Source organism: Scyliorhinus torazame, chromosome 5 (genome assembly GCF_047496885.1).
Source record: "Scyliorhinus torazame isolate Kashiwa2021f chromosome 5, sScyTor2.1, whole genome shotgun sequence".
Taxonomy (NCBI): Eukaryota; Metazoa; Chordata; class Chondrichthyes; order Carcharhiniformes; family Scyliorhinidae; genus Scyliorhinus; species Scyliorhinus torazame.
Window position 1 is genome coordinate 277,730,301 of NC_092711.1, and position 26,103 is coordinate 277,756,403.

The following is a 26,103-nucleotide window of genomic DNA, read 5'->3' on the forward strand; positions in this document are numbered from 1 at the left end:
CTCCAGATAACCTATAGGGAGAAAGGACAACCACATTGAAGAATATTAGAACTTTCACAATATTAACAATGTGGTGCTTGAAATGAGCAAAGGTGTTTAAACAAAATACAAAACTTATGAAATGAAAATCGCTTATTGTCACAAGTAGGCTACAAAAGCTTTAACAAAAGTCTTTTGATGAACTGAATGATAAGAAATGCAAGTGATAAAGGAATACATTTAGTAGAATGTTACTCGAGACTATCATCAGCAATATATGTGATTATTACAAAATGGCAACTGGGCTGGATTGAAATTTGAGCAGAAACCAATATCTTAGACTATTGAGACAATATCATAAACTATTCATTGAGAATAACATTAACCTTGAGAATGTTAGCTATTAAAACCTGTGTGTATATTCATACCAGTGCCCTTCAGGGATCATTCAAGTGAGTGAGTCATCAGGATATCAGCAAAATATAGCATTTTGAAAATATGTTGAGGCAGACTTTGCACAAAAAGCATCTTGAGTATTTAGTATGTCCCAATTTTGCTCACTGTATTCATGCAAATGTAGCTTGGAGACTGTTTGCAGATAGTCTGCTTCTTGACAAATACTGAAATCATGAATTGCAATCCCAGAGCTCTAAAATAAATCACTTTTGTCAAGCTCAAATCCACTTGCAGTGAAGACTTGCATGTTTTCACAATGTACAGTCATTCAACAAATGGGCAGAGATATGACTCAGGCAAGCCCCAAAAAGTAGAGAATGTTCTCTTCATGCACATTAAATGAAATCAGTGGCAAACCTGCTTTTTATGTATTGGAAGGCAATTTTGAAACACGATCAAAAGCCAATTTTTGAGCCCTCTACTTCGAACATAAACAGTAACTGAGCAGCACGATGAAACAAGTAGAAGCATTAACCTGAAGCAGATATTACAAAATAAACCGTTGGAGGCTAATTTTGCACGTTGATTTTTTGGTTGCTCATTGAAACTTTTTAATGCACACATGGAGCAGATATTCTTGTGTTGTTCAGAGAAGCCAAACTAATGATGCAGTCATTTAACATAGAATTACGATGAACGTATAGCACAAAAACAGACCAATCAGCCTAATTAGTTCATGCCGAGCGGCATACAAAGAACAAAGAAAATTACAGCGCAGGAACAGGCCTTTGGCCCTCCAAGCCTGCAACACCATGCTGCACGTCTGACCTAAAACCCCCTACCCTTCCAGGGACCATATCCCTCTATTCCAATCTGATTCATGTATTTGTCAAGACTGTCATATCTACTTCCACTACCTCCCCCGGCAGCAGGTTCCAGGCTCCCACCACATTCTGTTATAAAACTTGCCTCGTACATCTATTTTAAATCTTGCCCCGCACACCTTAAACCTATGCCCCGTAGTAATTGACTCTTCCATCTTGGGGAAAAAGCTTCTGACTATCCACTCTGTCCATGCCCCTCATAATCTTGTAGACTTCTATCAGGTTGCCCCTCAACCTCCGTCGTTCCAGTGAGAACAAACCAAGTTTCTCCAACCTCTTCTCATAGCTAATGCTCTCCATACCAGGCAACATTCTGGTAAATCTTTTCTGTACCCTCTCCAAAGCTTCCACAATCTTCTGGTAGTGTGGCGACCAGAATTGAACACTATGATCCAAGCCTAACTTAGGTTCTATAAGGCTGCAACTTAACTTGCCAATTTTTAAACTCAATGCCCTGGCCGATGAAGGCAAGCATGCCATATGTCTTTTTGACTACCTTCTCCACCTGCATTGCCACATTCAGTGACCTGTGTACCTGTACACCTAGATACCTCTGTCTATCAATACTCCTAAGGGTTCTGCCATTTCCTGTATGTTTCCCATCTGTATTAGACCGTTCAAAATGCATTACCTCATATTTGTCCGGATTAAACTCCACCTGCTATCTCTCCGCCCAACTCTCCAACCGATCTATATCCTGCTGTATCCTTTGACAGTCCTCATCAATATCTACAATTACACCAACCTTTGTGTGGTCCGCAAACGTATTAATCAAACCAGTCACATTTTCCTGCAAATCATTTATATATATTACAAACAGCAAAGGTCCCAGCACTGATCCCTGAGGAATGCCACTAGTCATAGCTCTCCATTCAGAAGCTCACCCTTCCACTGCTACCCACTGTCTTCTATGACCTAGCCAGTCTGTATCTATCTTGCCAGCTGACCTCTGATCCCGTGCGACTTCACCTTCTGTACCATGAGGAACCTTGTCAAAGGCCTTACTGAAATCCATGTAGACAACATACACTGCCCTACCCACATCAATCATCTTTATCACTTCCAAGTTAGTGAAACACGACCTCCCCTTCACAAAACCATGTTGCCTCTTGCCAATACGTCCATTTATTTCCAAGTGGGAGTAAATGCTGTCTCAAAGAACCCTCTCTAATCATTTTCCTACCACTGACGTAAGGCTCACCAGCCTGTAATTACCTGGATTATCCTTGCTAACCTTCTTAAACAAAGGAACAACATTGGCTATTCTCCAATCCTCTGCGACCTCCCCTGTAGCCAGTGAGGATACAAAGATTTACCTCATGGCCCCAATAATTTCTTCCATTGCCTCTCTTGGTATTCTAGGCTATATCCCATCAGGCTCTGGGAACTTGTCTATCTTAATGTTTTTCAAGACCCCCAATACCTCTTTTTTGATCCAAACTATCTACAGATCCTTCCCCAGACTCACCATCCACCAAGTCTTTGTTGAACACTGACGCAAAGTGTTCATTTAATACTTTGTCCATTTCCTCTGGCATAGATTCCCTCCCTTGTCCTTGAGTGGGGTAACCCTCTCCCTGGCTACCCTCTTGCTCTTTATATATGGATAAAAAGCCTTGGGGTTTTCCTTAATCCTACTGGCCAATGATTTTTTGTGACTCCTTTTAGCCCTCCTGACTCATTACTTAAGTATTTTTCTACTTTTCTTGGATTCCACACTTACTCCGTGTCTTCCTAGTCTTGACATATGCTTCCTTTTTCTTTTTGACTAAGCTCACAATATCTCTCGTTAGTTAATTAATTTTTAAAAAAAATCTTTATTGTCACAAGTAGCCTTACATTAACAATACAATGAGGTTACTATGAAAAGCCCCGAGTTGCCACATTCCAGCGCTTGTTCGGTTACACTGAGGGAGAATTCAGAATGTCTAAATTACCTAACAGCACATCTTTCGGGACTTCTGGGAGGAAACCGGAGCACCCGGTGGAAACCCATGCAGGCACGGGGAGAACGTGCAGACTCCACACAGACAGTGACCCAAGCCAGGAATCAAACCTGGGACCCTGGAGCTGTCATGCCATAGTGCTAACCACTGTGCTACCATGCCGCCCTGATGGTTATCCAAGGTTCCCGAAACTTACCATACTTATCCTTTGTCCTTGCAGAATGTGCCGGTCCTGAATTCTTATCAATTTACACTTGAAAGACAACCACATGTCAGATGTTGATTTGCCCTCAAATACCTGGCCCAATCTACATTCTTCAGTTCCTGCCTAATATTTCTGTAATTCGCCTTCCCCCAATTTAGCATCTTCCCACAGTCCAAGGTGTGCAAGTTAGGTGCATTAGCCTTGCTAAATTGCCCCTTTGTGTCCAACGGTTAGGTGGGGTTATGGGGAGAGGGGGGCGACATGGGCCTGGGTAGGGTGCTCTTTTGGAATGTTAGTGCAGACGTTATGGGCTGAATTACTTTCTTCTGCACTGTAGTGATTCTATAAACACTAATTTAAAAAACATTAGATGTTACAAGGACAGTGACAGCAAAAAGCCCTGGAGCGCTTTTATTTTACCTTAACATTTAAAAAAAAAAATTTGCATTACTCAATTCTTTTTTCTTTTTCATTAAGGGCCAATTTAGCGTGGCCAATTCACCTACCCTGCACATCTTTGGGTTGTGGGGGTGAGACCCACGCAAACATGGGGAGAATGTGCAAACTCCACACAGGCAGCCCGAGGCCCGGATCGAACCTGTGAGGCGGACCTACCAACCAATCAGTATCCCTTTTCTCATGCAGTATAACTTGTTGATCCCTTTGTGATTTGGGATTCTTGAGTCTGTCCTGACAGCATGACATTTTTCAGCAATACTCTCCAATTAAAAAAATTTATTCTGAATTCATTTTTTAATATCTTGGTGACCATGTTATATTGATGGCCTTTAGCTTTGCTCTTTCTCGCCAGTAGAAATACTGGGGGTTAAATTGGAGCGCCCCTGGAAACAGACATACCACCCTTATACTGTCTGCTCATTTGAATGTTTCTTGCATTCCGCTAGCATTAACTGCATTTTCTATTGGCTGTCCACATCAACGGGAGACCAGATGACTTAAAGCTAGCCTGCATTGTTTCAAGTTAGCCATAAGTCTTTAAGGAGAGGTGCATTGGGCTAGAGCAGCTAATGGGCGTTATGCAGAAAGTGAATCGGATGTGGGAAAAATTGCAGAATAGAGCATCATAGAAAAAATAGGAGTCAAATCTTTTGGAAACTTCATTAGAGGTCTTAGTGCAGGGCATGGAAAGAAGACAACTTGAATCTGCGGGGAGAAAGCCCTCTAGACAAGCAGTCAAGAGGCAATGGAAGCAAATGACTGGAAGTCAATGCCAGGATTCCCCCTTCCGGAGACTAAGTCCCCACGCTGGTGGGAAAACCGGCACCCACGACTCCGGCATCAACGGGCCCCCAAGGTGAGGAATTCTTACTTGTATTGGGGGCTAGGTCGCCGGAGGGGTTGGCGCCGCTCCAGTCGGTGCCGAAGGGATGGCGCGAGTTTGTGCATGCGCGGAACGGCCGTCGTGGTCTCGCGCATGCGTTGAACCACCGGCGTGATTCCGCAAATGCGCAGACTGGCCGGCGTATTTTGTCGCATGTGCAGGGGGTTCTCTTCTCCGTGCCGGTCATGGCGGAGCGCTACAGGGGACGGCGCGGAAGGAAGAAGTGCCCCCATGGAACAAGTCCGCCCGCAGATCGGTGGGCTCTGATCGCAGGCCAGGCCACCGTGGGGGCCCCCCCCCCCCCCGGGGTCGGATCCCCCCGCGCCCCCCCGATGACTGCCCCCGCCGACTTACCTGCCAGGTCCCGCCATGTGGGACCATGCGTAACCCACGCTGGCGGGACTGGCTAAAAATGGACAGCCGCTCGGCCCATCAGGGCTCGGAGAATCGCCGGAGGGGCCGCTGCCAACGGCCCCCGACTGGTGTGGCGGGAATACCTCCCTCGCCTGAAAAACGGCATCGGAGATTACGGCAGCCGGCGTTGGGTGGGCGGGACAGGCTCCGCGCCGCCCCCCGGGGATTCGCCAACCCAGCGGCGGGTCGGAGAAACCCGCCCTAAGGACCTGGATGTAGAAATTCAATGACTGTGGATGGGTGGTTAAAAAATGGCATCTTTAAACGTTATATCCTACCAACTGCTCCAGTAACCTCAGCCACTGTCGATATCACCACAACCCTATCATTCACCCACCAAAAATCTATTTCCATCAGGTCACAAACATAATTTGTATACTTTTCCTTACACACTTGTTATGGGCCAGGGTTTAGAGAACCCCAAAGTGTATCATGGAGTTCACCTGACCCACAACTTTTAATAGATTGTGGTATGGAGAGCACACGGCCCACTCGACAGGTGTGGCACAGCAGAAATGGAAAAGTAGTCTTTATAGCGAAACAATGTTTATTCTATGAACTCAAGTTAACCTTTTTAAAACATACAGTGAACATCTTAGCTACTATCAATTAAAATGCAACCCCCAAAGAATACAACACTTAGTAATCCTTTAAGCTTTCCTTTTAACATCCATATGACTTAAAACACCTTTTACCAAAAGCACATCAGGTTAAAGTCACTAATGTTATTAGTTTTAAATTACCAGGATCAATTTACAGTCTTTAGATTCCAGAGAGAGACTCTAATACACCTTCTGTGTATTAGTGACTGCAGCTATCCAGCTCTGAAAACTAAACTAAAACACACTCTGCAGCCTGCTCAAAAACGAAAGTAAAAAGCTGACAGACGGCCCAGCTCCACCCACTCTCTGACATCACTGCAGTAATAAACACCCATTTCAAAAAGGTACTCTCACTGCAGATATTTATATACACACCCATTTATAAACACCCATTTCTTAAAGGTACTCTCACATGACACACTTAGCACTGCTGCAAGCCTCATACCAACATGTTGCAGTGTGCACACTCTGCCTGCTATTCAGCCATAACACTCAAATGGATTGAAAGGCACTAACTGGCACACTACCTTCTCTTCTGCAACACAATTTGGCACTCAGCCACGTATAACAGGAGTTGAACAAAGGGAGACAGGATCCCTGGATGTCCTTTTCCTCATGCATTATTGAGATGGCCATTGCTGAGACTATAGTCAGCAGTAGAAGTGAAACCATCAAAGACGATGGCATCCATAATCTCCTTTCTCACATTCCACTTCCCCTTTATTCCACACTCTTTGTTTTGCCATTTAATGGCAAGTGTCACTACATTTAATGATTTGTGTATTTGTACTTCACTGAAGGGCAATTAGGGATGGGCAATAAACGTTGGCCTAACCAGCGCCGCTCACATTTTGTAAATGAATAAAAAATATTGCATTCCTTTGCTCCTCCTCAGTCCATTTAGATTTTTATTTTCCAAGTCCTGTATTATCTCCATATATTTCTAACCAGAATCAAATACCTCATACTCATCTATGCTGAAATTCATTTGACAATTACATGCCTATTCTGCAAGTTTATTTATATAACTTTAAAGAGACCACTAATGCCCATGATGCTCAAAACAAGTGCAGAGGTGAATCGTGAGTAGCCACATCACATTTGCTTTCACAAATTTGATGTGGCTTTTCAATTTATATTTGAAAGTAATGAGTTCACGCACTTTACACCTCTATATGAAGTGTTAAATAAAATGCAGCAGAATCTACTTTTGACTATTTTGATATTTCTTGCCATGTTTTGACAATTTGTTTTGGGGACAATAGCATCTACAAAGCCTTTTGTTGTTAATTTTCTGCTGTTTTGCTTTCAACTGACAGTACTTTGTTATTATTACACATATGTAAGAATGGTAATGAAACAGAGAATTGCTGTTGCCTATTTCTGAAAATATATTGAGTGACTACAGCATAATTATTGTGAAAGTAACACCTTTATTGAAGCTTTTCTAACGCGTGACCTGTGCAGAATTATTTCAGGGTTACTGGGCATGATGATAGTTTGGAGTTTGGTATATAATTTTCAGAAACTTGATATTGGGTTTCAAATCTCTATTAGCCTTGCATTTCAAACGTGTTATCTAGATTCTCATTTCAAAGTGTCAAGTCTGTGAATGAAAGTTGAGATATTTTTCCAATGAAAGCAATGTGAAAATTACCTTTAAAGCATGAAATGATAGCTTCCTCATGATAAGGCAGACCTTGATACATTTTCCCGTCCAGCTCACTGGAAGAATCATTGTGGGCGTGATGGAAAATTTCATAGACCATTCAAAGGTCCGCTGAACTCGGGCGGGATTTCCCGGTCTCTGGACGGGCATGACTATGTTAAAATATACAATATCTCACAGGGCACATGACTGTGGCCCATTTGAGCAGGTTCTTTGAAGGGGTGGAGGATAGGTGTGGGCAGTGTGCGGGTGGGCCCGCCAATCATGTCCATTTGTTGTGGGCTTGTCCGAAGCTTGGGGGATTCTGGCATGTGTTTACCGACTTTATGTCGGCGGTTCTGAAAGTAAGGGTGGTCCCGAATCCAGAGGTGGCGATTTTTTGGTGTGTCAGAAGACACGGGAGTCCAGAGGGCGAAAGAGGCCAACGTGTTGGCCTTTGCCTCCCTGGTAGCCCTGAGACGGAACTTGCCTCAATGGAGGGACTCAAACGGGAGGCAGGGGGAGTTGGACAAGGTGGGGGGCGGGTTGGTGGGGAATGTTTTTGTTGGGGTGTTGGTTATGTAAAGCCAGGTTGGCTGGTTTGGGGGGGTGTTGTTGTCCATTGTGTTCAAATTTATATTATAAATGCCTCAATAAAATATTTTTCAAAAAAATAATATACAGAATCTGAGATTATTTTTCCAGGTGACAGAATTGTACCACTCCAATTATTTCTACTTCTATGCTGCACAGATGTAAGATGTACAGGACCAACCAATAATCACTGTCACTAATTTCCCTCCCCTGCATGGAAGTTCCACACTTCACAGATGTACCTCCCCAAAGTAATTGTCAGCAGGCGCATGACAGTGATCTTGATTAATGACTTTTCTGATTTTTATTATATTCTATTTATAGAAGCATCTACATTCTGCTTAGCGCTGTCTCTGATACCTTAACTGAGATTGGGAATTCACCTTGTGAAGAGGTACGGAATACTAAAACAGAAGACTAAGCTAATATCTTGCAACACGGTGTCTGATATGGAAACAGATTGGAAAGGGCTTCAGGCAAACTTAAAAAAACAAGAACAAAATAAATTAATAACCTCTCTGGGATTTCAGCTAGTTTATGGAGGTAACTCATATGCTAGGGGTCTGCAGCTTTGTTGCAAAATTATCACGAAAAGTGTACACGTATATGCTGTTAGCATACTCATTGTGCTTATGAAATTTCTCATCAGCAGTGCATGTGGAAAGTTAATGTAAACCACTTGAACTGAACAAGGTGATATTCTCTTTCCTGATTCTTCCTGATTGTGCCGTTATCTTGGATCTCCTAGCAACAATATATGGCTTAAAAATGTAATGTCCAGATCCATCGTGAGAGACACTTTGGTATATATAATGACAGGATGCTGAGTGATTTTACTCACTTAAAGATCTTCCCACAGTAGCCGAGCAAGAGTTTCAACATCTCTTCATGAAGCATTCTCTGGGGACGCTGAAGATTCTCTTGCTTCTGAGAGGTGTTGCAGGTGTTGAACTTTGGCAGGGTATGCATTGAATTGGCACCAATTAGAATGACCTTTTCCAGGAGCTTTGATGAGACAACCTTGCATTAATGATAATCATTCCAAGTGGACTAGGGATATCCCATGCTGTGAGCATAATTGCTATCAAGATAAACCTGACAATAGTGCTCTCTAGTGGCCTATAGTATTTTCAAATTAAGCTTATCAATTCAGTTGTTTACTGTTTATACTTTCGATACTTCCAATAAACATTTCCAATATTTTAATATAATCTGTTTTAAGGCCTTAATAGGCAATGGATTGTTTTCAGTACACGGTGTCGCCTTTTATCTCAGATACACTGGAGACCACCTGATATTTGAAACATGAGTTGCTATTTAATTGGCCTAGACTTATCTGAAAAAATAATGGCCTGTGAATGACACACACACTTATTAACATGCAAGAGCCAACCTTAGCTCAGAAGACCCTATGAATTGTGGTCATGACCTTAACCTCTCAATGAGTTTCACAATGTTGCGTCACTGCTCATTCATCTTGTCAAAGGAAGTTGGGTCTATTAATCAACAGCATAAAGACACATCAACAAACATGATAATTGTTACTGACCGCTAATCAATCGTCCTTGCTTAGGAAGTGAACAATTAAACAGAATCGAGTCCTATCCCTCCATGGGGCGGGATGGTGTCACAGTGGTTAGCATTACTGTCTCACAGTGCCAGGGACCTGGATTCAATTTTGGCCTTGGGTGACTGTCAGTGTGGAGTTTGCACTTTCTCGCCATGTCTGTGTGGGTTTCCCCCAATGCCCAGATTGCCTCCCCAAAGATGTGCATGTTCAGTGGATTGGCCATGCTAAATTGCTAAATTGTCCCTTAGTCGGTTACAGGGATAGGGTGGGGGAGTGGCCTTGGTAGGCTGCTCTTTCAGAGGGTTGATGCAGACTCAATGAGCCGAATGACCTACTTCTGCACTGTAGGGATTCTGTGTTGAGAATTTTAGGACATTTTAAAAATACCAAATTTTATTTTTATTTTTATTCCCTTATCTCTCAATGTTGTTTTTCTTCCCCTTTCTTCATTTCTCTTTCTATATGTGATTTGGCAATTAATTCATCCACTGTAATTCACCCATATTCTCAGTCATTCCTCTATTTTTCAATCCATCAATCTCTTTGGTTAAGGAGATGCGCGGTTTGGCCTGGTGTTCTATTAACCTTGTCAAACTCATACTTGCAGCCATGTTTTGGGGGAAAAAAACATTTAAAATCTAAACAAGCATTAGCAAGTCCAAATAATGGAGCATGATTTGAGATGTTCCATCAGAGTTTGGGGCAATGGGTATGTATTGTTACGGAACCGTAGTACTCGTCATTTTACATATTTTCAATATAAGGTAAAATTAGCTTAATTGTAATTACTGTAATAGCTTGATGGAACAGCAGTGCACTATATATTTGACAAATGCCAATAAAATATGTTCATTACAGTTGTATTTTGTGTCCCTGTCACATAAACACAGTTACAGCATTAGGTGCAGCAGCCATGTATAATGATCAGTAAGACCATAAGACATAGGAGTGGAAGTAAGGCCATTCGGCCCATCGAGTCCACTCCACCATTCAATCATGGCTGATTTCAACTCCATTTACCCGCTCTCTCTCCATAGCCCTTAATTCCTTGAGAAATCAAGAATATCAACTTCTGTCTTAAAGACACTCAACGTCCTGGCCTCCACCACCCTCTGTGGCAATGAATTCCACAGACCCACCACTCTCTGGCTGAAGACATTTCTCCTCATCTCTGTTCTAAAGTGACTCCCTTTTATTCTAAGGCTGTGCCCCCGGGTCCTAGTCTCCCCTGCTAATGGAAACAACTTCCCTACATCCACCCTATCTAAGCCACTCATTATCTTGTAAGTTTCTATTAGATCTCCCCTCAACCTCCTAAACTCCAATGAATATAATCCCAGGATCCTCAGACGTTCATCGTATGTTAGGCCTACCATTCCTGGGATCATCCGTGTGAATCTCCGCTGGACCCGCTCCAGTGCCAGTATGTCCTTCCTGAGGTGTGGGGCCCATATTTGCTCACAGTATTCTAAATGGGGCCTAACTAATGCTTTATAAAGCTTCAGAAGTACATCCCTGCTTTTATATTCCAAGCCTCTTGAGCTGAATGACAACATTGCATTTGCTTTCTTAATTACGGACTCAACCTGCAAGTTTACCTTGAGAGAATCCTGGACTAGGACTCCCAAGTCCCTTTACACTTCAGCATTATGAATTTTGTCACCGTTTAGAAAATAGTCCATGCCTCTATTCTTTTTTCCAAAGTGCAAGACCTCGCACTTGCCCACGTTGAATTTCATCAGCCATTTCTTGGGCCACTCTCCTAAACTGTCTAAATCTTTCTGCAGCCTCCCCACCTTCTCCATACTACCTGCCCCTCCACCTATCTTTGTATCATCGGCAAACTTATCCAGAATGCCCCCAGTCCCGTCATCTAGATCGTTAATATATAAAGAGAACAGCTGTGGCCCCAACACTGAACCCTGCGGGACACCACTCGTCACCGGTTGCCATTCCGAAAAAGAACCTTTTATCCCAACTCTCTGCCTTCTGCCTGACAGCCAATTGTCAATCCATGTTAGTACCTTGCCTCGAATACCATGGGCCCTTATTTTACTCAGCAGTTTCCCGTGAGGCATCTTATCAAATGCCTTTTGGAAGTCAAGATAGATAATATCCATTGGCTCTCCTTGGTCTAACCTATTTGTTATCTCTTCAAAGAACTCTAACAGGTTTGTCAGGCACGACCACCCCTTACTAAATCCATGCTGACTTGTCCTAATCCGACCTTGCACTTCCAAGAGTTTAGAAATCTCATCCTTAACAATGGATTCGAAAATCATGCCAACAACCGAGGTTAGGCTAATTGGCCTATAATTTTCCATCTTTTTCCTTGTTCCCTTCTTGAACAGGGGGGTTACTGTTGTGGTGAAGGAGACCTTGGTGCTTTCTGGTTTTAGCAGTATGCTGGCATTTTTTTCCTCTCCTGGCAGCACTTAGTTTTATTCAGTTGGCATGTTATCAGCTATTTGCCATACTTGGTATCATATGTTTACGATGGGAAACCTTTCTTTGGAGCTGGAATAATGATCATGGGGCTAGATGTAGCAGCATGCTTCTGCATTATGAAAACTACAGATGGGGGCAATTGCTTGGGTAACTATGGGAATTGGCATTTTAAATGTGGTCATGAAGGCTTCGGACCAGATTTTGACTACCAAGCTGGTTAGGTGAAGTCGGGAGATTTCCCGATTCGCTGGACCCACCTTGGTAAAAAGTGCCCCGAAATGTGCAATTTTTGCTTTGAGGGGGTGGGTGAAGGGAGTTAGGTGCAATATGGAGTCAGACCTTCCGATCCTGAAAGCCACGGTCCCAGATGGGCGTGTTGAGTTTAGAATAGGCACAGGGAGAGTGTTTCCACTTGTGGGGAAGGAGAAAGAGGCAATACGTATAATAATTACCAAGAAATGTACCCAGAGATTGCTGAACTTGTGGAACTCATTACCATAGGGAGTGGCTGAGGTGAATAGTATCGGTGCATTTAAGAGTAATCTAGATAAACAAATGAGGGAGAAGGAAATAGTGGATTATGTAACACTGATAGTGAGAAAGGATAGGAGAAGGTGTAAGTAGAGCGTAAGCATGGCATGGATTGGAGGGAAGAATGGTCTGTTTTCTGTTGCATATTCTTTGTGATTCTATGTAAGTTTATAACTTAACAAAAATGTATGAAGAAAATACAGAGTTATGTTCAAAAGCATCAATGCGTCTTAGAATTAAAGAAAGTTACAACAGTTAAATTCACGTTGAGTAAATATATAACAGGACAGTCTCTGAGATATACGGTTGGGTTTTCCACTTTCAGGGGGGAATCAGAAGTCGGGAGATTTACCAACATTGCAATCCTGCCTCATGTCTGGCAATGCCTGCCCACGCTAATTTCACAGTGGGATGGCAAGGATACGCTGGAGTCAAGGCTACCACCTCCCAAAGCAGGTCTGAGTTAGAATGGAAACGGGCATATGTTGTGGTACACAGGTTAGAAGGCGCACTTTAGTTCACTGGGACATTGGCAAACTTCAGTGCATAGGTTTTAGGCACCCGAGACCTCATCCCTCAGTCTCACCTCCCCACACATTCCCAAAAGCCCGATCAACCTCACCCCCACACCCCTCCATACCCCTGTCCTCATATCCTCCTGTCTTTTCCATGTCCACCATTCCATGCACCCATATACCCCCTGTCTACTAACCCAATATCCACTATGGACTCATAGCCCTATGGAACACTAAGAAGTCTTTGAGATGCTTAGAAAACTATCAAAATAAACCATCAGCTTTTCAAACTCCACTTGAAAAATCGTAATCCTCTTAAGAGCTCATAAAACAATAATTTAGATACAAAACCATTCAAACTCCACTTGGAACAAAACATTAATCCTATTAAATGGTTCCTTGCCAGCTGTGTGAACAACACCTGTTGAGCTGAATCCATGAATATGGTTTGGTGCTCAGCCAAGCATTTATGATGAGATTCTGTTGCACAACTGTGTCAGCAAAACCTCCAGAATAAATACATTAATGCCTTTGAAGTAGTTGAACAGATAGCCTATGATGTACTGCTTCAGAGGCTGAACAAATGGGTGACTTGTTAATCAATGAAAAGATGAAAACACAGGGTGGAGCTGACAGAGCGACATCTGAATCCCAATACTGTTCAGTGTAGAAAAGCATTTAATCCATCAGCTGCATTAATCTAATGCAGCTGAAAGCTTTTCCAGTTTTGCAATCCTAGTGAATTTAACGATTATTTATCTTTTCTAAACAAATCTCTGTCAAAATCACTGTATTAAAATATAATTAAGTTTTCATACAGCATCTGATTGTGGCATGTGAAGTGAACAATTCTTTTCAAGTTTACCTAACAACGGCTTTTAACTCCAGAAAAGGTTTTCCTTGTGGTTCATTGCATTTGAGCAAGAGCGGACCATGTTTACCATTGGCCCAACTCCACGAAAATTGTAGGGGTCTGCAATCACCACCCCACAATGGAATGCTGGCATTGGGATTTCTGTGTGCAGACTTCCAAACCATTTCCTTACTCCATGCCCTTAAAAATACCACATGAGAAATATGAGGGCAGGAACATCAGGACCAGGTGCCTTTCATCTCTTTCCCCAATCCTGACATGGTTTTCCTTAAATTGGGATGTCAAAACTCGCACACAAAGTAGGATATTTGTCAATAAATACATGGGGCTGGATTCTCCGCATCCCCGCACCGAAATCGCGTTTGGCGCGGGGACAGAGAATGAGTGTTTACGAGGAAATCGGGACCGCCGCCGCTGAAGCAATTCTCTGGTCCCGAGAGAATTGCTCAGGAATCGCTCACGTGAGATCTACGTGGCGGGGCTAGGAGGCCATTCACAGAGGGCCCCCCCGCTATCCTCCGAGCAAAACTGGCCGAGTTCCCGACGGGCGTTTTTAACCACGTATCGGTCGTTGGGAACCTCGGGTGGCGGCTGCGGACTCAGTCCGCGGCCGCCCTGGTGTGGGGGATTGATCACCGGGGGGGGCCTCATGGACGGCCAGGGGAGGGACAGGGCGGTATGGATCCGCGGGTTCATGCGATCTCCAGGAGGCCAATTTTTTTGGCTGATGGTCAACGGTCCGAGTCCATAATCGTGCACGGTGCAGCCGTCGCAAGCCGCCGTCATGCGGACTCCCGACCGTAAATGTAGTGCCCCAAATCCGCAGCCAGAGCTGTGAGGAGCACTCCGGGGCCCAGCCAGCCCCCTGCAGGGAGGAGAATTGCTCAGGACTTTCTTAAGGAAAGTCAAGAGTGAAACGCCAGCGTAAAACATAGCCCCATTTTTGGCGAATCCAGCCCAGGGTCTTTATTGAATTTGCAAAAACTGATTAAGTTTATCACCAGATTTCCAAACTGGAAACAATTTGCATTATGCAACTCGGGGAAGATAATAATAAATATAAATTGAAGTTAGACACTTCCATATTTTTGTAAAGAAATTTGTCAATATGCTATCTTATCCATATATATAAATCATAATTTATTCATGATCTAAAATCTAATTTTAAAAAAAAATTAGCTTTTGTTTCAAGGGCTGGAATTAATTAGCCTTTTATTGCCTGATTTTCTGTGCTCCCAAAGGCACTGTTGTTGCTGAATTACAGCTCCATGATAAATGGCACTGATGCGATTAATTCATAGGCTTCATCACCAAGCACCTTCCAGTCGACACCTGACATCCACGCACTTGCACTTTCCAGTATATGTCACTGTCTATTAATCTGGAATGCAAATCCTGGCTGTTTTATTTCCCTATTCCCTAGGCCAAAGCACCACGTCAATGGAAATGCATCCCGTCGAGTTTGGGGATCTAACCTGAGAATTGCAGTCTAACTATTTTTATGAGATCTAATTTTCAGTGAACCATATCGGCCTATTTCCTTTGTCTGAGTTTTCAGGCCTCACATCTCGCAGAAAAGGCATGGTAGTGCCAGTAATGGTGGAAAATTAACATCCATTCTGATGCTGTCATTGTTGCGAATGTGGCACTGATATCCCCCCCGCCCCACCACCACCACCACCAGCACAACGTCTGGCCTTTGGCTAGATAGAATGGCTCCCTAACATGGACATGCCTTCGTGTTTGTGGTCAGGTACACTCATATTCTTGGCGCAGACTAGTTATATGGCTTAGGGGATCAAAGAATTTGGGGCGTGAGTTAATTATAAGCACATAACATCCAAGCATCTTCAATCTTTTGTCTCCGTCCATTAAATCTGCTGTGTAAATGGATCTCCTACCATAAATTTGTCCATGCCCCCAACTTTCATAGGTGAGTATCCTCCAAATGCACCTGTCCGACATGGTCTTTCAACACTGCAGTCAGACGCAGCCGGATGCAAAATTAGTTTTCTTGTCTTTTTGTTGCATATTTTGAGCTTTTCGTTTTAAAAATACCCTCACTGTGATCTGCTGCGCATATTTTGTTTCTTTGGATGTGTTTTATGGCAAAGTGTAAGTCACATTAAAAATGGAAATGTCATTTACGATTAAAGCTTCTGACACATGCTGTGCCTGATCTGCATGAATGATTGTGAAATGAATCAAAACTTTAAACCAGATTGAAAGAAGAACTATCTGTAATGGTTCAATGTTCCCTTGGAAGCTGATTGTTTTTGCAGAATTATGTCCAGAGTCCTAGAGTCATAAGTAGAGTTTTACAGCACGGAAAGAGGCCCTTCGCACCATCGCATCTACGCTGACCATCAAGCACCTATCTATGCCAATCCCATTTCCAGCACTTCATCCGTAGCCTTGTATGTTATGGTATTTCAGGTGCTCATCTAAATACTTCATAAAAGTTGCGAGGGGGGCAGCACGGTGGTGCAGTGGGTTAGCACTGCTGCCTCACGGCACCGAACTCCCAGGTTCGATCCCGGCTCTGAGTCACTGTTCGTGTGGAGTTTGCACATTCTCCCCGTGTTTGCATGGGTTTCGCCCCATAACCCAAAGATGTGCAGGGTAGGTGGATTGGCCACGTTAAATTGCCCCTTAAATTGGAAAAAATGAATTGGGTACCCTAAATTTAAAAAAAAGTTGTTTTTTTTCCTCACATCTCCTCTAATCCTCCTGCCCATTACTTTAAATCTATGTCCCCTAGTTATTGACCCCTCCACTAAGGGGAAAAGTGCCTTCCTGTCCACCCTATCTACGTCCCTCATTATTTTATACACCTCAGTCAGGTCCCCCTCAGCCTTCTCTGTTCAAGGGAGAATAACCCCAGTCTATCTAGTCTCTCTTGATAGCTAAAAAACTCCAGCCCAGGCAACATCCTGGTGAATCTCCTCTGCTACCTCTCCAGTGCAATCACTTCCTTTCTATTGTGTGGTGTCCATACCTGCAGACAGTACTCCAGCAGGGGCATAACCAGCATTTTATGCAGCTCCAGCATAACCTCCCTGCTCTTATACTTAATGATGTGGAGATGCCGGCGTTGGACTGGGGTGAGCACAGTAAGAAGTCTTACAACACCAGGTTAAAGTCCAACAGGTTTGTTTTGATATCACTAGCTTTCGGAGCGCTGCTCCTTCCTCAGGTATTTAATGCCTCAGTTAATAAAGGCAAGAATTCCATAGGCCTTCTTAACCACCTTATCTACCTGTCCTGCTGACTTCAGAGATCTGTAAACATGCACAACAAGGTCCCTTTGATCCTTTGTACTTAGATGTCATAGATGTTTACAGCATGGAAACAGGCCCTTCAGCCCAGCTTGTCCATGCCGCTCAGTTTCTATCACTAAGTTAGACCCACTTGCGTGCATTTGGCCCATAGCACTCTATACCCACCCTGCCCGTGTAACTGTCTGACTGCTTTTCAAAGGATAAAATTGTACCCGCCTCTACCACTGCCCGTCCGGCAGCCCGTGCCAGATGCTCATCACTCTGTGTGAAGAAATTTCCCCTCTGGTCTCTTTTGTATCTCACCCTTCTCACCTTAAACCTCTGCCCTCTAGTTCTAGACTCCTCTACCTTTGGAAAAAAATTGGCTCATCCCCAACCCCCTCCCCCAGCCTACACTGGAGGGATCAGGGTCCCTCTTTCTTATTTACCTTCTTGTGACCCAGAGGCTGGCTGCTCAGCTCAGTGTGGGAAAATCCACTCTCTTTCTTCTTACTAACAGCACTTTGCATTTTATCCTTGAAATGCCCTTTTGTCAATCCGCTTGCTTCAGCCCACATGGTGTGCGCAACTAATCCAAACTCTATTTTCTGGGAGGCATGGGGAGCTAAAGATCTAGCAAATTTTAAAAGGAAAGCAAATCAATCTTGTCTTTCGTTCATTTGCTAAATATATCGTATTACACATGAAAGCAGTCAGACTCTTCTATTATGACTTCCTGCGGCTTCACCCGAAGGGCCATGTTCAACCCAGCGTGATTCACTGTCTTTCTCGTTAAGAGAGCAATAAATGAGCATCATGGCAACTCGTCTAACATATCACCTACCACACGTTAAAATACTGCAACGGCTTGTATCTTCCTTAAATTTAAATCAGTCATTTCAAATTCAGGCATTACAAATCAGTCTGAAGCAGCGGAAAAAAAATCATTGCTGACAACAGTTCGGAAAAAGATAATTTGCTGCTTTGCTAATAAAGTGTTCTTTTGTGTCTCTCCTTTCTGCTTTATTTCTGGGAACTTTTTCCCCTCCAATCCTCCTGGATGTTAATTCCTTGTGTGGGCGTCGATTGATAACAATTGAATGCTCTTCAATACGTGTGCACACTTCCAGCAGGGATCGCTGATGAGCAATCACGAGCAAGCGTGCTTGCTTTTCCCCCCGACCTAATCGAGGTGCGGAGGGCAATTGTTACATCCCTGTATAAGTCAAATAAGTTAGCACCGACCAGGAATTGAACCTGGGAGCTTCCTGCTACTAAATTGTGAGGTACTCATTAGATTAGCTTCATGACTGTGTCAAATTTAAGATAATCAGTAACTGAGCCATAGAGATGAATAATGCCTCAAATACTACCAATTAGAGTAAAATCGCATCCATTTTGATCCATGATCATTTGGGCAAATGTTTGACAGAGGATGCATATCAAATAGTTAGGAAATCTGTGTAATATCCACAGTAAGAACAATATTTTCTCTTAATCTTAAAATAGTTCAGATTATATTTGTTCCCTTCAGAGACAAATTCATAGGCAAAAGCTAAAGTAGCTGGATGAAAAGGTGAAAGTTGTTTGTTTTTAAGGAAACAAATAATTTGACTTGTTATATTGAGTGAATCTATTTTTGGGGGGAGGGGATCACAAAAGAGGGAACATTATGTTCAGGAACAAAATCAGGAAACAATTTTTCATGAAAAGGGTAGTAAAAATCTGGAAATTATTCTCACACTCACCCTTCCTTCCTGATAGGATGTGGGATGTGGTGACAATTGGAGTTTCAAAACTGAGTTGATTGATTGATTTTTTATTGGACAAGGGTATCAAAGGCTAAGGAACAAAGGGGGGGAAATGAAGGTGAAATGCAAATCAGCCATGATTTAATTGAATGATGCAAAGGGTTGAGGACCAGAACGATCTATTCTTATGTTTTTTGTTCAAATGTTTGACCTCATTTGCTTCTCGTCGCCACATATTTACATCGAGGTGTCGTGTGTAGGGTATCTGGGCTTCAGCGCAGGCCGCATCAGTGCTGTTCTGTAACTGGGAAGATTACAATTTTTGGCCAGATTACTTGTCCATTTTTCTTTCTGAGGTCCAAGTTGCAAAACATTCAAAACTGAGGAACAATTTCTGGGAATGAAAATTATTTTAAGTGCCAAAAGCACCAAGTGTAATCAAGTTCTAATTCAGACCATTGTTTTGAGTACCTATGTTCCGTTGCTAGAGCTACCAGTCGTCCTCCATCATTCACTCATTATTGTTTAATAATACCATTAGGATATTTTAAAATTGATCTTCAGGACCCATAAATAATGTATGCACGAAAGTTATTTTTGGTTCAGAGCTTTGCTAAGCTTCTCTGATAACCTAGTTGGCAAAGGCATTGTACTACTAAGATATGCAGAAAGTTCCAGGTTTAACCCTTGGTTACTTCTAAATTATCTCATCCCTCTATAAGCATCAGTGGGGCACTGCATGGGCTAGGAAAAAGTCAAATCAGTCACTATTTTGTTGTTGATTGTTATTCAAGCACCTTATGATGAAGTTTATTTGTGTGTACATCAGAAAAGACTGGGGCAGAAATTTGCCATTGGGAAAAGTGGAGTGTTAGCTTCTCCCGCCGTATTTTTAAACTGATGGACAGAGAAATTGTAAGAGACAGGTCCAACAATGTAATGTTAGAATCAGAGCACTCCTCCCCGCCAGAAACAAAGATTTTTAAAAGACCAAGAGTGCCCTGATGTAAAAGAATAAAAATAGAAGCCCCCCCCGCCCCCATAGTGGCCTGCCCCGCAATCGGGGCCTACCAATCTGCGGGCGGGCTTGTTCCGTGCGGGGTCTTCTTACCTCTGTGGCGGGACCCTATTATTGCCCGGGGGGCCGGCGCGGAGAAGGGATCACCCCTGCATGCGCGGAAATACGCTTGCCAGTCTGCGCAACCGCGAGATCACGCCGGCCATTCCGCACATGCACGAACTCATGCCAGCCCTTTGGTGCCGGCTGGAGCGGCGCCAGCCACTCCGGCGTCAAACTAGCCCCCAAAAACGTGGAGAATTCCTCACTTTCGGGGGCTGTTGATGCCGGAGTGGTTGGCGCCAGTTTCCCCGCTGGCGTGGGGACATAGCCCCATTTCCAGAGAATCCAGACCTCTATGTATGACAAGAAATTGGGAAGATTTTGAATCCTCCGATATCATGGCTGTTACCAGTTTGCATACAAATACAATCACGTGCAACATCCAGGGCCGGATTCTCTGTTTCTCAGCCGAAGTGTTGATGGTAACAGAAAATCCATGGACCATCACATCAGAAACGTCAGCCCCACACCTGCACGGATTCTGCTACCAGTGAGGGGCTAGCACCGGCGCCGCATGGAACACCATTGAAACACATGAAAAACGGTGCGATAATCGGCGGGTCCGTGACGTGCACCCGGAGGGCTGATAAGCTGCAGCCGTGCTTAAACATTACAACCCCTACACATTCACTGATCGGGACCAAAACGAAGAGCCAGGTTGTGCTGGAGCACCCATAGGACTGGTGGGTCCTATACGACCAAGGGCATCACGTTTAAAGCAGGCTGTCAGCAGCATGCACAGCTGCAAGGCCACCTTGCAGGCTGCGGTAATGGTGTTGTGTCCCTGTCCACCCCGATCCCACAGCCCATCCCTGTCATAATATACACCAGTATATCATGGTGAAGACACACACTGATGGACACACAGTGGGACCAATCAACACACACAACACCACAGCCAATCACCAGTTAGAGCACACGCACTATAAAGACAGGGGGCATCAGAGTTCCCGCTCATTCGAGTTGAAGCTAGCTAGAAGGACAGAGCTCACAGCCTGTAACACAGACATTCACCATGTGCTGAGTACATCGACTGGTTAGAACAAGGCAAAGGTCTTTAGTTAAAGCTAATATCATGTTAACCCACAGTCAGAATATGTTAACCAGTTAATGATTCAATAAAATAGTGTTGCACTATTTCAAGTGTTGGTGACCTGTATGTGTTCCACGGATCCAGAACACCCAACACATCATGATACCAGGAGTTGAGGGATATTAGCACTTCTTAGACCTACCTGCAAGTGATCTGCCTTCTGCCAGCATTCCGTCATCCTGCAACATGGACAACATCAGCCCGCCGCTCCGCATCGCTGGCAACCTAGGGGCCAACTGGAATATATTCAAACAGCGCTTCCAGCTCTTCCTTGAAGCCACAGACAGGGAGGGCACCTCGGATACCAGAAAGTTTGCTCTCCCCCTCTCCACGGCCGGAGACCATGTCATCAACATTTTCAATTCTCTCACCTTTGGGGATGATGAAGATAAAACAAAGTTCAAGACGGTCCTCCTCAAGTTTGACACTCACTGCAGCGTAGAGGTGAATGAAAGTTTTGAGCGCTACGTGTTCCAACAGCGTTTGCAGGGTAAAGATGAGTCTTTCCAATCCTTTCTCACTCACCTCCACATCCTTGCGCAGTCTTGCAGCTACGGGCCCACCTCCGACGCCATGATACGCGACCAGATCATTTTCGGTGTTCAATCGGACCCCCTACGCCAGCAGCTCCTCAAGGTAAAGCAGCTCATCCGAGCGACCGCCATTGAGACCTGTGTCCTACACGAAAACGCCACGAGTCGGTATTCCCACATCCAAGCAGCTGAAACGGCGCGGCAAGGTCCCCACGAGGCGGAAGGGGTCCAAGTGATTGAGCAACTCCAGGGCCTCAGCCTGGGTGAGGGCGGCCATTTCACGCGCTTTTCGCAGACTCCCACGCTTGTGCGCACCAAACGAGGGGACGGTGACGTCGAAGAACGCAATGCACAGGCGCGCACCACGCACGACTGCACCGCGCATGCGCAGTGGCGCAGCGAACGTGCTGACGCTACAACGTGCGGCAACTGTGGCTCCGCCCATTTAAAACGGCAATGCCCTGCCAAATCTCGACAATGCCTACGATGTGGCAGACTTGGCCACTATGCTGCCTTCTGCCGAGAAGCTCAGCCTGCCAATTCATATCGTTTCAGCCAACCTCGCTGGAATGTCCGGGCAATTCAACCCACGGTTACTGAGTCCGATGCGGACCTCCCACACAGCAGTGACACCGAGGACCCGTAGGCGCCTTTTCGAGTCGGTGTTGTGACAAAAAACAGGCTGTCCCCGAAGCAAAGACACCAGCCGCTGTCGGAAGACAGCATCGATTCAGATGATGAGTGGTGTGCCACCCTGACGGTCAACCAGAATTCGTCGCCCACCTCAGAGACTTAATTTGTGAACTTTGTGGACTTTCTGATTTGTTCTGTTCTTCCATTTAATCGTTTACGTGGTTTGTATATAGTGTTCATCTCGTCATTCTTGTGACATACTGTTTTTCTGCACCAGGCACCTTCCCATGTAAATAGCTCAGTTCTCATGTACATAGTCCTGTAAATATTTCACACACACGTAGTCAGGGACATTCACCATACACTATTTATTGCCACGCAGGTACGTTTTTTTATAAAAGGGGAGATGTCATAATATACACCAGTATATCATGGTGCAGACACACACTGATGGACACACAGTGGGACCAATCAACATACACAACACCGCAGCCAATCACCAATTAGAACACACGCACTATAAAGACGGGGGGCATCAGAGTTCCTGCTCATTCGAGTTGCAGCTAGCTAGGAGGACAGCACTCACAGCCTGTAATACAGACATTCACCATGTGCTGAGTGCATTGACTGGTTAGGACAAGGCAAAGGTCTTTAGTTAAAGCTAGTATCGTGTCAACCCACAGTCAGAGTATGCTAAACAGTTAATGATTCAATAAAATAGTGTTGCACTATTTCAAGTGTTGGTGACCTGTATGTGTTCCACGGATCCAGAACACCCAGCGCATCAATCCCCTGGCCAGCCCCCACTACTCCACCCAGCCCTGCCAGTAGCCCCCCCAGCTATAGGCATGGCTATCGGTGAAGTATGGTGGTGCTGGACACTGTCTGTACACCCTCTCTCTCTCTCTCTCTCAGCAGCCACCAGGTTCATGATTTGTGAGAGTGCACATGGACCGCGCCATCGGGAACTCGGCCCATCAGAGGCGGAGAATCGCGGCTTGGTCTACTAATGATATACAAAAGGTGTTACAATTACACGGGGCGTGTGTCCCATTGACGCAGTTTTCGAGGAGACAGAGCATCGCGATTCGGCGTCAAACCGGCGCCTGCCGCGATTCCGGCATCAGAGCTATTCTCCGCCCGATCGCACACTCCAATATCAGCGTCGGCTAACAGAGAACTCCGGCCTCTATTTTTTAATTTGTACCAGCAACAAGAAAGAATGAATTCAATGCAATCAGATGACAGATAATTGGATATAATGTGTTAGCCTCCCACAATACCTATTAAGAAATGTTTACATATTATATAATTTCTGTTAACAAATTAAACTGAAGCAATATTCACTTACTGTTCTCTCAGCTTGTCAGCTCATTGCTGCTTTGGTCATTTGCTCAGATATACTTTACTTCATCTGATAGTTAATCCAAACTTCTCTGCATTTGCCTGCTTCTGCAGGTGTTAGCACTTGGGACAGAAGGAAATGCTTTAGTTTGGCCCTTTAGCAGTTGAATGGAATGGTTTCCTTCATATATCTCCCAACTGAAGGAATTTTAGCAATAATGGTGAAATCCAAGTTATGCAGAGGCATCAGTTAAAGGAAGATTTGTGGCATCAATAGGATTCAACAGAGGTAAAATATTAATGTTACTTTCAAGGGACATGGGCATCACTGACAAGGCCAACATTTGTTTCCCATCCCCAATTGCCCTTGAATTGAGTGGCTTGCTTTTCCATTTCAGAGGACAGTTAAGAGTTAACCATGGGCAGGATTCTCTGTTTGGGAGATTGTGTTCACCTGCCGGAATAGAATCACTCCTGGTTTGCGCTGGCACTAGGAGCTGTGCCCGGGAGCATTTCACTCTCCCTAGCCATGCAAATCTATGCATGGTGGGGAGCTTCTGGGATTCTGTTCTGAATCCCACTATTGAGCCGCCATTTGGAGTGTGCGGCCCGATACCGAGGTCTGACCTTCTCCACCCCACATCGCAAATCCTGCCCCCCCCTGCTGATAAGTAAGGGCATCCTCTCTGCGCCCCCCCCCCCCCCCCACACCATGAAAATTACTGGGTCAACCCCCACCACAATATGCATGCATGGGGTGACCCAACCCTCCCTCCCCCCACTGACTCCCTAATCAGACCCCCTTATCAGAAATCCCCACCTGACCCCCCAGCTGACGTTCATCAGAGACCGCATCAGAAACCCCCCATCAGACCTCCAAATCAGACCTCCATCAGATCCTCTCATCAGACCCCCCATCAGAGACTGCCTAATGAGATCCCCACCAGACCCCATCTGAGACTCCTAACTGAAACCCACCACCAGACCAAAATCAGAGACCCCCATCAGTGACACCCCCCTCTCACCCACCCCCCCCCCCCCCCGCCCACCACCAGAGCCCCATCAGAGATCCCAACAGAGACCTTTCACAAGACCTCCATCAGAGATTTCCATCAGAACCTCTCATCAGGCCCATTTATTCTATCATGGGCGGAGGGGTTGGTTAGCTCAGTTGGCTGGATGCCTAGTTTGTGATATACAGTGAAGCCAACAGCGTGGATTCAATTCCCCTACCGGCTGAGGTTATTCAGGAAGACCCTGATCTTCTCAACCTTGGCCTGTGGTCTGGTGACTCTCAGGTTAAATCACCACCAGTCATCTCTCAAAGGAGAGAGCAGCCTATCGTCCACTGGAACTGTGGTGATATTTACAGCGGTTTGAAGCAACTAAGTGACTTCAGAAAGCAGGTAAAAGTCAGCCATGTCGGTATGGGTCGGGAGTCACAAAAAGGTCAGGATGGTAGGTTTCCTGCCCAAAAGTACAGGACTGAACCAGTTGTGTTTTTACGACAGCTTCATTGCCATTTTTACAGATAACAGATGTTTATTTTAAATCCCCAAACTACCATGTTGAAATTTTGAACACATGGTGGGTATTTTCCTACTGCTGTCGCCAGTGAGATCTTCCGATCCTGCAAATAGCGAACTCCCGCTGCAGGTTTTCATGCAGCAGGGGGTTGATTCACTGGGAAATGTGGGTTGAGAAGACCAGGGTCTTCCTGAATAACCTCAGCCGGTACGGGAATTGAACCCACACTGTTGGCAACACTGTATATCACAAACCAGGCATCCAGCCAACTGAGCTAACCAACCCCTTAGTTGCATCAACCCAATACCATAACTTCTCATGGTAACTAGGAATGGGAATTAAATGTTCCTCAGAATTGAATTAACAAAAACTGCATATAGTTTATTGTTCGTGCATATGTATGTATGTATGTTTCCTCATCACTGTTTGCTTCTTTTGATTATTGCTGTTTGGTGATGGTCTGGCATGTGTATCCAAGTGTCATCTCAATGTTGTTTAATGGGGATCTCATGACCCACCCTGTTTTTGCTGGGTCGAAACACAGATAGCATTCTGGCTATTTTATTTTCTTTCCCTTAGCCCTGGATTGGTGTGGTCAATTGTAGCATCAACTAAGTACAGGACGGGGATGGAACCAAGACCTGTTGGTGTGAGCGGCAATCTGGCTTTATGAACTATTGGAAAAGGTCTTTCATTTTTTTCAAGATGTGTCCAAACAGGCCCATTGGATTCAAACTGCCATGAATATGACTTAGCGTTCGTTTCTGGTTGTCACATTCTAAATAGAAGAACTGTTTTAAAATTGTTAGCGCATAATCATTGACAAGTTTAATACTTGGTTTGTTCGCAATTTCAGAAGTAGAAAAGGAACATTTTTAATTCAATTTTAATAGC

General features: G+C 44.5%; 1 long non-coding RNA gene across 3 annotated transcripts in view; it reads left to right on the plus strand.

Annotated features, from left to right (window-relative positions):
- Nucleotides 1-26,103, plus strand: part of LOC140421159 (uncharacterized) — a 1,249,163-nt gene that overhangs the window by 632,892 nt on the left and 590,168 nt on the right. The gene's annotated exons all lie outside the window — the stretch shown is intronic.